Source organism: Protopterus annectens, chromosome 3.part0 (assembly GCF_019279795.1).
Source record: "Protopterus annectens isolate FY-2018-M chromosome 3.part0, PAN1.0, whole genome shotgun sequence".
NCBI classification, from domain to species: Eukaryota; Metazoa; Chordata; order Ceratodontiformes; family Protopteridae; genus Protopterus; species Protopterus annectens.
Window position 1 is genome coordinate 208,959,828 of NC_056731.1, and position 10,526 is coordinate 208,970,353.

Consider the following 10,526-nt stretch of genomic DNA (forward strand, 5'->3'; position numbering starts at 1 on the left):
AATACTTGGTTATCAAACGAAAGTTCATTATTGACATAGGTTCTCAGATCCCTAACTATGGGATCAGTTTTCAAGGGTGTGTTATCAGTGTGATTGTTAAATGAGAAGCCACACTAGACAATTACACACTTCTTTACATTTAGTTTTAGTTGGAGCAGGCCCACCTGGAGGATCTTGGTGCCCTCTGGGGAGTTAATGATGCCACCAAGATTGCATTAGTCTGCAGACATGGTCAGCCACAAACTGTTAACACTAACTTTGACCCTTGAAAAGTAAATACCAAAGATGAATGACCCAAGGGCTGGACCCTGGGGTACACTGCTAGTGGCAGGGCTTTTGAAGGAGGTAGAGACAACCTCCATAGCTTTATAGGTTCTATTTGTGAGCCAGTGTGCTATCCAATGAATTGCATAGGTCCAACATTTAGCTAGGAGAGTTTGTTTATTATATTTGAGTGTAGGATGTTGCCAAATGTCTTTACAAGGTCTAGATATATGTCATGCACTGTTTTGTCCTTATCCATTGCAATGGTAACTTTTTCCAAGAAGTCAGCCTGGTTAAGTAGGCAAAATCTACCCTTGAAAAATCAGAACTGAGTTGGATATAGAGGCTATAAATTACCTATATCCTTATTTTTTAATTCTATAACAATCCTTTTCATAGCCTTACAGATGAGACTGGTCAGACTTATGGAACTTTACTTCTTGGGTGCATTGAAGCCCAAACCTTGTGCAAGAGAATGACTGTAGTTAGCTTCAATTCATCTAGCTTAAAGCATGTTTTGAATGTGATATTGAATAGCTTCTGTAGGGGATCAGACATTTTGTGTTTCTGGCTGACCAGTAGATAGCCATGTGTGTAATATGGCTCCACAGATGTAGTGTTCTTATCCCTAGATAGGGGTTTCAGAACTTGTTTTGGGGAGTTATAAGGGATGTAGGTGTGGGTATGTGACCTGATAATATTGGAGAGGAAAGGTGAGTTAGGTTTGAACTAAATATGCCCTCTAGTAAACTGACTGTCCTCTGGGTCTGAGTATGTGATATAATTTGCTATTAGCTTTGCATAATACTTAGGATATATTGTCATTTTTGGCTTCAGCTGATTTGATCAGGGTCTGAAGTTCCTTGTTTATTTTACCAAGAGTGATTTTGTCATATTGAGAGTTAGATTTATTTTTGTGTACAATTAGTTTTTTTTTAGTTTTTTTTTTTTTATTATAGACCCTGTTTATATTTGGGTTCTAATACAGCAGTTTATTTTTGAATTTGACATTGTATTTCTGCAAAACAATTTGGCAATGGAGTTATCAAGATGGAAGGGGCTTTGAAATTTAGCCAGGTCATCACTCAGTTTTAGTAGAGTAACATCAGACACCAATGTTACCCACAAAAAAATATTAGGAGTTTACTACATTTGAAAAAGCTACAAATCTAGCCATGTATATTAACATTAGCCAAAGTGTCTGCAGTTATCAACTAGATAGCCCTGGGAAATTCCAGTTTGCAGAAAGTGATGATGTAGCTGAAATGTTTTTCAGATATGTTATTAATGGAAAATGCCTGTGTGCTATATGGCGTGTTGCTTACAGTCCCTTATGTACCACACACTACCTGTCAGTTTATGGAATGGTAGCCTTTCTTGTTCGCAAACCTTTTTGACTGCAAGCCGGGGGATGCATTACTGCTGTATGTGTACCCAAGGCAAAAGTCTAGCAGATTGTTTTATTAGAATAACTGCATAAAATGCATAAGCTTTCATGGTGTAAAATGCTTTATTAGATGCAAAAAAAGTATTCCTGGATTGCCAAAGTTACTTGACAAGATCAGCCAGTCAATAAAGTGTATTAAATAACATTCAGCATCTCTAAAACATGTATAAGTAAAAGAGTCTCTCCACAGCAGAATGTTTCTTCATCACAAACGATTTAACACTAGCAGTATTTAATCTTAGTGGTGTTTACTAGCCCATAGTAATGCTATCCATTTATATTTATATAATTCTGTCTCAAGAGCCCTTAATGTGCACATACCTTTTTTGACTGTGGCCCAAGTAGTGCCTTTCTTGCTCTGTGTGTGCATCTCTGTATCCCTGTACCTTACAGAGTTGGGTGATGTCATACTGCTCATGAATGGTGTTATCTCTCTTTCCTCTGACATTCTAGGAAATCATATATACTCTCCCACATTATGCTGAAGAATTTAGTAAGTATTCAAGAGGTGGATGCATGTGAAATATCCAGCAAGACACTAGGTGGTCTCTGAAAGAATCCAGAAGTTGGCATGCAAAGGGACATGTACGCCTTAGTCTGCATGCATATGCGAAGGCCATGCATATTTATTGATAAGTTCACAGGTTTATAGGAGTTTACTAGGCTAATGACCACAAGGACCTTTTTAAGCCTAGCCATGCATCCCAAATCTCTACAAGTTTTGATACCCTTGAAAGTGTAAGCATGTGCCTGGGAGATGAACCATTTATAGGTTACCTGTGTTCATTAGAGACATAGGTGCCAAACCAGGATGAATCTCTGGTTTCCCATCCAATTGTGCAAGTTGCAGTTGAATTGGGTTAGGGAGGAACTCTGCTTCACATGGATGAGTAGCCTGTTCCATAGATGGGGTAGTCTCTGGGATACATACCTATCTCTCCAGCAGGTCCTGTTTATATGACAGGCAAGGTTTAAGTCTTTAGAATGGGTAGTTCTGGTGCTGATTATTTTATGGATATGTGGATATGCAGGAGGTCTATCAGAGTGGGGTCTGACAATGCTCTGTATGCCAGGCATAGATCCCCCCTCAAAAGCCTGTAGGAGACAGAATGCAGGGATAGGGCTTTGAGGCAGTCTGCATAGGATGGGGCATTTTACTTGTGCCCTGTATTCTTTTAGTGAGGAACCTCTGTGGATGTTCCAATTGTTGGATATGCCTGGTTAGGTACATACCAAATGGGGCATTGTACTCAATTATAGGTCTAATGAATGCCGAATACAGTGGAACAATGACTTCCTTGGACTTAGATGCCATACCTTTGTTTAGAAGTTGTACAACATAGAATGATTACCTCCCCACTGTAGACACATGATTGTCAAAGGCTAGATTGCTATCTATGTGTGTGCCTAAGTCCCTGACTACTGGGTCAACTCTAAGGGGTGTGTTGTCAATATGATAGTTACCAGGGATGGATGACTTCCCAAAGGATACTATTACGCATTTCTTGGCATCTAGTTTTAGTCCATGGCTCTGACACCAATTGTTTGTCTGTGTCAGCCCCTCCTGGAGAACATTTGTGTCAGTGTGAGATTCAGTGACAGCTCCTAATTTGCAATCACCTGCAAATTTAGTCAGCCAGAAACCACTGACATTGGCCTTGACTTCCGAGAAGTAAATGCCAAAATGGACCGGTCCAAGGACTGATCCCTGAGGGACTCTACTTTGACTGGCCTCTTTGTAGAGGTGGACTCCCCAGTTCTAACTTCCTGGGTCCTGTCTGTGAGCCAGTTGGCTATCCACCAGGTGACATACAAGTTTGTACCTCACCTCCTTAATTTGTCAACAATGCCTGAGTGTGGTATTGTGTCAAATGCCTTGGCCAGGTCAAGGTAGGCAGTGTGAATGATTTTGACCTCATCTTTTGCTTTGGTGACCTTCTCAAAGAAGTCTACCAGGTTGAGTAGGCCTGATCTGGCCTTGATGAAACCAAACTGGGTTGGGTCCAGTGTCTGGAGGTTTACTATATCTTTATTGATCAACTCCATGATAATTCTTTCCATGGGTTTACATATAAGACTAGTGAGACTTATGGGTCTGTAATTTCCAGGGTCTCTAGATGGCCCAACTTTGTGCAGAGGGATGACTGTTGCCTTTCTCCATTCATGAGGCACAAAACCTGTTTGGAAGTTACAGTTAAGCAGTAATTCCAGAGACCCTGATAGGTCTTGATTCCTGCTGTTTAGAAGACATCCTGGGATATTGTCTGGGCCCATTGATGCAGTATTCTTGGTCATAGTGACAGCATTAAGGACCTGTTCCCTAGTGATAGTAGGGGGAGTCATATTTGATGATATTTCCCATGGAAAGGTTGAGAAGGAGTGAAGGGCAAAGTTGGACCTGAATTTATCATCTAGGATGTTTGCTCTGTCTTCTGGCTTAGTATAGGTGGCTCCATTTAGAATGAGCTCTGCACACAATTGTGTATTGTCTTTGAGGTTGCAGACATAGGTAAAGCATGTTTTGTAGTTATCCTGGCCTGGGAGGCCAAACTTACCTCAAATTTGGCTTTGGAAGACTTTATTTGTCCTCTGAGTAATTTGTTTAGTTTGATGAGAGTGCTTTTATCCTGCTGGGTGCTGCACCTCCTAATTTTTGCCATGATTTTCTTCCTCCTGTTATACAGCCTATTGATTGTGATTCCAGTACTGTGGCTTGTTTTTTGAGTTAGTTCCATATTTCTTCCTGGTGGATACAGCTGCTTCTATGCAGCTATTGCAGCTATTAACATGCTTGTACAGGGTTTCTGGAAACAGTTCTGCATAGGTGGCAGTGTTCACAGGGTTTATGGGGGCTTGAAATTTTTCAAAGTTCTCACTTAATAGCAAGAGATTAGCCTTGGAATAGTTCCTGAATATTCCAGGTTTAGCTGGGGGTCCAGGTTTTATTTTTAGTTCAAAGGAGACCATTTTGTGGTCTGACCTTACCAGCAAAGACATTACAGTAGGGGGTGTGCAGCACTCTCTCATATTACTGAGGACCAGATCCAGTATGGTTGTACCCCTGGTTGGTGTACTGACTATCTGGCCCAGGGAGTTTGTATTTACAAAATCCAAGAATCTCTGTGTATGTATGTTTAGTGTCGTATAGAATTCCTAGTTAATAGTGAGGTAATTAAAGTCACCAGTGAATATGGTATTGGGTTGGATGGTTTGTGTTTCTAAGTTTAAATACATGGTATGGGTTTCCTGGGTCATAGATGGGAACCTATAGCTTGCAAGGAAGTGGTATTGGATTTTGCCTATGGTGATTTGAATATGGAGCAACTCAAGTGTGTTATCAGTTTGACCAGCCTTGAAGTATATTTATCTTTGATGTAAATAGAGACACCTCTCCCTTTAGTCCCTGCCTGTGAAGTAGATAGCCTAAATGTGTAGAAGGTGTTATAACCTATCACTGTTGGTGTGATTTCTGTGGTCTTAAACCATATCTCAGTGACCACACAGATGTCATCATTCTCTAGGGTAAAGAGAACTTCTAGGGAGTGGAGCTTTTTGTTGAGACTCCTAGCACTGAGCAGTAATACCTTTAGATTTTCTTGGTTTTGATTTGCTATGTTGAAAGTACTTTCAGTTTGGCACTGCCTAAAAAAGGCACCATGGGGGAAGACAATGTTTTAGCTAATATTCAAAAACTTAGAGAGGAGAGGTGCAAACCATCCCTGCCAAAGCAGCATGGTCTGTTGACCAACCCCTTAGAATGACACCAGAAACTCAGCCAATTATTAGAGTCAATCATCTTTTGTTTGTATTGTGGCATCATCCTTGGAGAAGGTAAAATGCTGTTCAGTGCTAGGCTCATACCAGCCTGAGACACATATTCTGAGACTTCTATGAGGCCTCTCTTCATATAGTCTAGGGATGCAGATCTCAGGTCATTTACTCCCACATGGACTATGACTGAGTCATATTGATAACTGTGGTCCAATGGCTTGAGTGCCTAGCTAATGTGGTGAATCCTAGCCCCTGATAAGCAAATGACTGTGACTTTCTCCTTACTCAGCTTGGTAAGAGGGACATCAGTGTGTCTCATGATGGAGTGTCCAATGACTAGAATGTTGTATTGTGTGGTGACTTGCCTTATGGGCCTAGAGTTAGAGGGTCCATGAGATGTAGCTTTATGTGTTGATGTGGGTGTTGTTTTGAAAGAGCACATTTGGGGCTGCTGAGAATATTTATTAGGTGTACTTCATCTAGGAGGTCTTTGTGCTTTAGGAAGGTTACATTTAAGTGCCCTTCTTAAACCACATTGTGTGTGGGTGTATGTGTGGGTGTGAGAGACACTCATGTCAATTAAAGCAATCAGTCATCTCTTAAACAGTGACATTGTAATAAGTCACTCGCTGATGATAATATTTACATTGACATAGGCTGGTACCTCATGTAAACAAGTAGTAACCAGTGGCATTAAGGATTACAGTATGCTGCTTTGACATGGCTGCCCCTACTCAAGACATTTTTACTAAGAGCCATGGGGAAATTTTTAAAGTTATTACTAGAAAATAAAAAATCAAAGTCTAAACCAACTTTACTAGAAATAGTGAATATAGTAACAGAGACAAAACAACTTTAACTGGGATCTTAAGAAAAGGGAAGGAGCAAACTACACAGGAAAAAATGGAAACTGTGGGAACAATATATGCAGAGAAGGAACGAGGTTTAAAAGAAGGCAGGATATGAATGAGCTGTATAATGCTTAACTGACAATGACTGGATAGATTATAAGTGATGTATAATGTTGATGAAATAAATGGAACCAACAAGCAACAGTCCATGCCAACTTCAGTTCAAAAGATTTATTAAGCACTTTCGTCAGCTCAGTCACTTGACTTCTTCAGAATAATTACATGACAAAATGAAGCCATATTTAAATAAAAATGAAATCACGCGACATTGAACAAACTTCTAGCAGTTACACCAACTAGAATCCACAACCCTTACACAGATAAAAATAGATATAAAAATGAAAATAAATACTCTTAGTGTATTTAAAAATGCTTGGTTAAAAATAGTTATTGAAAACTAACCAAAAAAATGACCATAGTTTTAAAAACCTACTGATACTAACGCTGTCATTCAGTCCTGGTGAGGACGTGGCATTTAATTTGATTTGCCACCATAATTCCTTAAAACTGAGTACTTCTTCCCAAGGACCTCCCCTTAAATCTGGTATTACTTTATCAATTACTAAAAATCTAAATGTATGACTGGGGTATTGCACAACATGCTTGCTTAAGGCACTATTTGTATTACCAATTCTGATGTCCCAAATGTGCTCATAAATCCTATCTTTAAAACTTCTCTTGGTTTTTCCGATGTAAAACCCGGCACATTGACAACAGAGTGCAGCATATACCACCCCCTTGGTAATGCAAGAGTAATTCCCTCTTGTCCTCACCTTGAAACCATTAATGACTACCTTGTCCACTGAGAAAATGTGGATACACTGGGCACAGAAACCACAAGGTTTAGTGCCCTTTCCATGCTGTGTTCCTTCATAGTTCATACTCTGTAACAAATCTTTGAATGTTTTACCCCTTCTAAAAATAATACTGGGTGAAATCCCTAATTTATCCGTAACCCCTATTTGACTGCTTAAGACAGTCCAATTTTTACTCAAAATATCAAAAATTCTACTATGGTCAATAGAAAACCTAGTAATGAAGATGTAGCTGGAAATAAACCTTTCTCAACTTCATTACAAACAACTGAAGTAGCTGGGACATGTTCCTGACAGTCAATATTCCCCTTCAGTAAAGGACTAAATATTCCTGAATTTATTTTCTTAATAACTTCATCAATGCCTCTCTTAATAAAATCAAGGGGATAGCCTCTTGATAAAAACATGTTGTTCATTTTCCTGCATTGATCTTGAAAGTCTACCTCCCTGTTAACCATACGGGAAATCCGAACAAATTGCCCTTTTACTAGGCCCCTTTTAACATGCAAAGGGTGACAACTAGTATAGTGCAACAAACTGTTGCTATAGGTAGGCTTTCTATACAGGTTACTGACTAAGCAATGATCAACCAAAGCTTTAGAAAACATCACATCCAAGTAATTCATAGCCTCCTTGTTGTAGTTGTAGGTAAACTTAAGAAATTCTGTAGAATTGTTAATGAAATCAAGAAAATCCTCTACTTCATGCTCATCCCCTATCCAAACAAAAAAAAAAATCATCAATAAATCTCAGGTACAACCTCCATAACCCTGTATATGGAGAATTGAAGAGAAATTCATGCTCCCACATGAGCATTATGATGTTCACAAAAATGGGGCACAACATGCCACCATGGCTACCCCTGTGAGTTGTTTAAAGAACTGACCTTCAAAAAACACAAAATTGTGTTTCAACACTAATTCCATAAGCGTAATTAAAACTGCAACATCATTACTGCTAAATTTGTTGGAACAGAATAAGAACTCTTCAAACCATTCGAGCCCAAGTGTGTGTAGAATCACATTGAACAAACTGACAATATCTACTGTCAAAAAAGAAATATTTTCTATCATTGATAATCCATTAAGTTTTTCCAGAAAATGCCAGGAATCAATGCGTAAATGCTGTTCTTCCCCCAAAATGGCCTTTAGCCTATAATCAATGTATTTACCAATAAAAAACATTTTGAACCTGCTACACTAACAATGGGTCTCATTGTGGGGGGGGGGGTCATATACATTTTTATGTATTTTAGGGATACCAAAAATATTCGGTGCCCTGGGGTGGGTGACACATAAAAAATTCAATAAATCTATATTGATCTGGCCTTGATCAAACAAATCCTTCAAGGCCAGATCTATTTTATAGTTAGAAATGTTAACCAGGTTTCGTGACACTTCCTCATAAAGTGCAGCATCCCATAGCATCATGTTCATTTGGTTATTGTAATCAGCTTTAGTCATAATAGCCACCCCAACCCCTTGTCAGGTCTCATCACTCTTAGAGATTTGTTGGAAATCAACTTATTCAATAACATTCTTTCATTGGCATTGAGGTTATCCACACAACCATCAACAGGATTATTGGTTAATAGTGCTCTAAAGTCAAATTCAAAAAGGGTTTCAAACAAATGAAGAACGCCAGGTAGTGGTGGATTCCAGGAACTGGCTCTAAACAAAATACCATCACTAATCCTGTCATTCTTGAACATTAATTTAAAGTTAAGTTTTCTTACAAATGCTTTTAAGTCAATGATCAGTTCAACATATTCATTCATTAATGGTTTCAAGGTGAGGGCAAGAGGGAATTACTCTTGCTTTACCAAGGGGGTGGTATATGCTGCACTCTGTTGTCAATGTGCCGGGTTTTACATCGGAAAAACCAAGAGAAGTTTTAAAGGTAGGATTTATGAAGCACATTCGGGACATCAGAATTGGTAATACAAATAGTGCCTTACAAATCAAATTAAATGCCACGTCCTCACCAGGACTGAATGACAGCGTTAGTATCAGTAGTTTTTTAAAACTATGGTCTTTTATTGGTTAGTTTTTAATCACTATTTTTAACCAAGCATTTTTAAATACACTAACCCCGGGATTCATGAACCTTGCGCCAGGCGCCAGCATAGCGTCGGCGTTATAACGCCAAATATGGCTGCTTAGCGATTCAGGTATGAATGAATTCCACGTGCACTACCGGCGTGCGCCGGACGGTCCCCGCCCCCGGCGTAGGTATGCAAAACACACTGTGTGCGGTATTGCACCATGCAAATGAGGGCAATAGCGATCCACGGCGGCGCGTAGCGTAGGGCGCGGCAATGTAAACCAAAAAGCGGTTTACATTTACCCAAACATACCGGAGGAGTAACGGAAGGCTGTCAAAGTCAGGTATCATATAGGTGCAATATGCCAATGTGGAAATGCACCGAGAATGTCCAAAGAAAATATGCAAAAATGTAAAAATGACATAAATGGCACGTGATTAGAAAGAACAGCAGACCCCGGGATGTGTGCACAGAAGTTGTAAAAGCAATGAAATAATATGATAATGTCCGAAAAGAGCATTAGAACACAAATCAGCTGCACAGCCACCACACACCATAGTATGTATGTAAAGCTGCAACCCCAGCGCAATGGTTGTCAAGGAGTGGAGGCGGTGTCCGCGCCGTAACCAGGTATTAGGAGAAAATTCCATGCAAATGACTCAGATGATAGTGAATCGCAAAAACGGCGCCAGCGTAAGGGTGGAGAAAGCGGCGCAGCGGTACTACACCGAGGAGTGGCCTACACCAGATACATGTCAACCACACAGGGGTGTGCCACTGTAGGAGGAAGGATATTGGAGGACAGCAAACCTGGGCTGTACAATGCATATTACAGCATCATGACTGGCGTGTTAGGAAATAGATGCGCTGACAGTACCGAATGCGCGTACAAATGCATGTGCACGAGGACGACTACGTTCCCGAAACCAGTCATGTGACGGCCTCACCGGCAACAACCAGGGATATAGGAAGGTAATGCTGAGAATACGAGGAAATGCGGAAGCAGTGTAAATGTATCCGTAATGAGCAATTAACACCAATCAATGCAGGAAGGGCAAACGCCGGCAGCTGATAAGTCTGCATGCAGACTCCTGCAGAACGGGAAAGGGGAGGCATATGAGAGCAAAGATAATAGGGGATGTAGTAGAAATGCAAAGAGCAAAGAACCGAAATAGCACAGCCAAGTACAGATGTAGCATAACTGCGGCCGCAGATAAAATGCATCATATGCCATGTGCGTGCAGGATGCAGTAATGTAAGATGCCAGGCGAAGC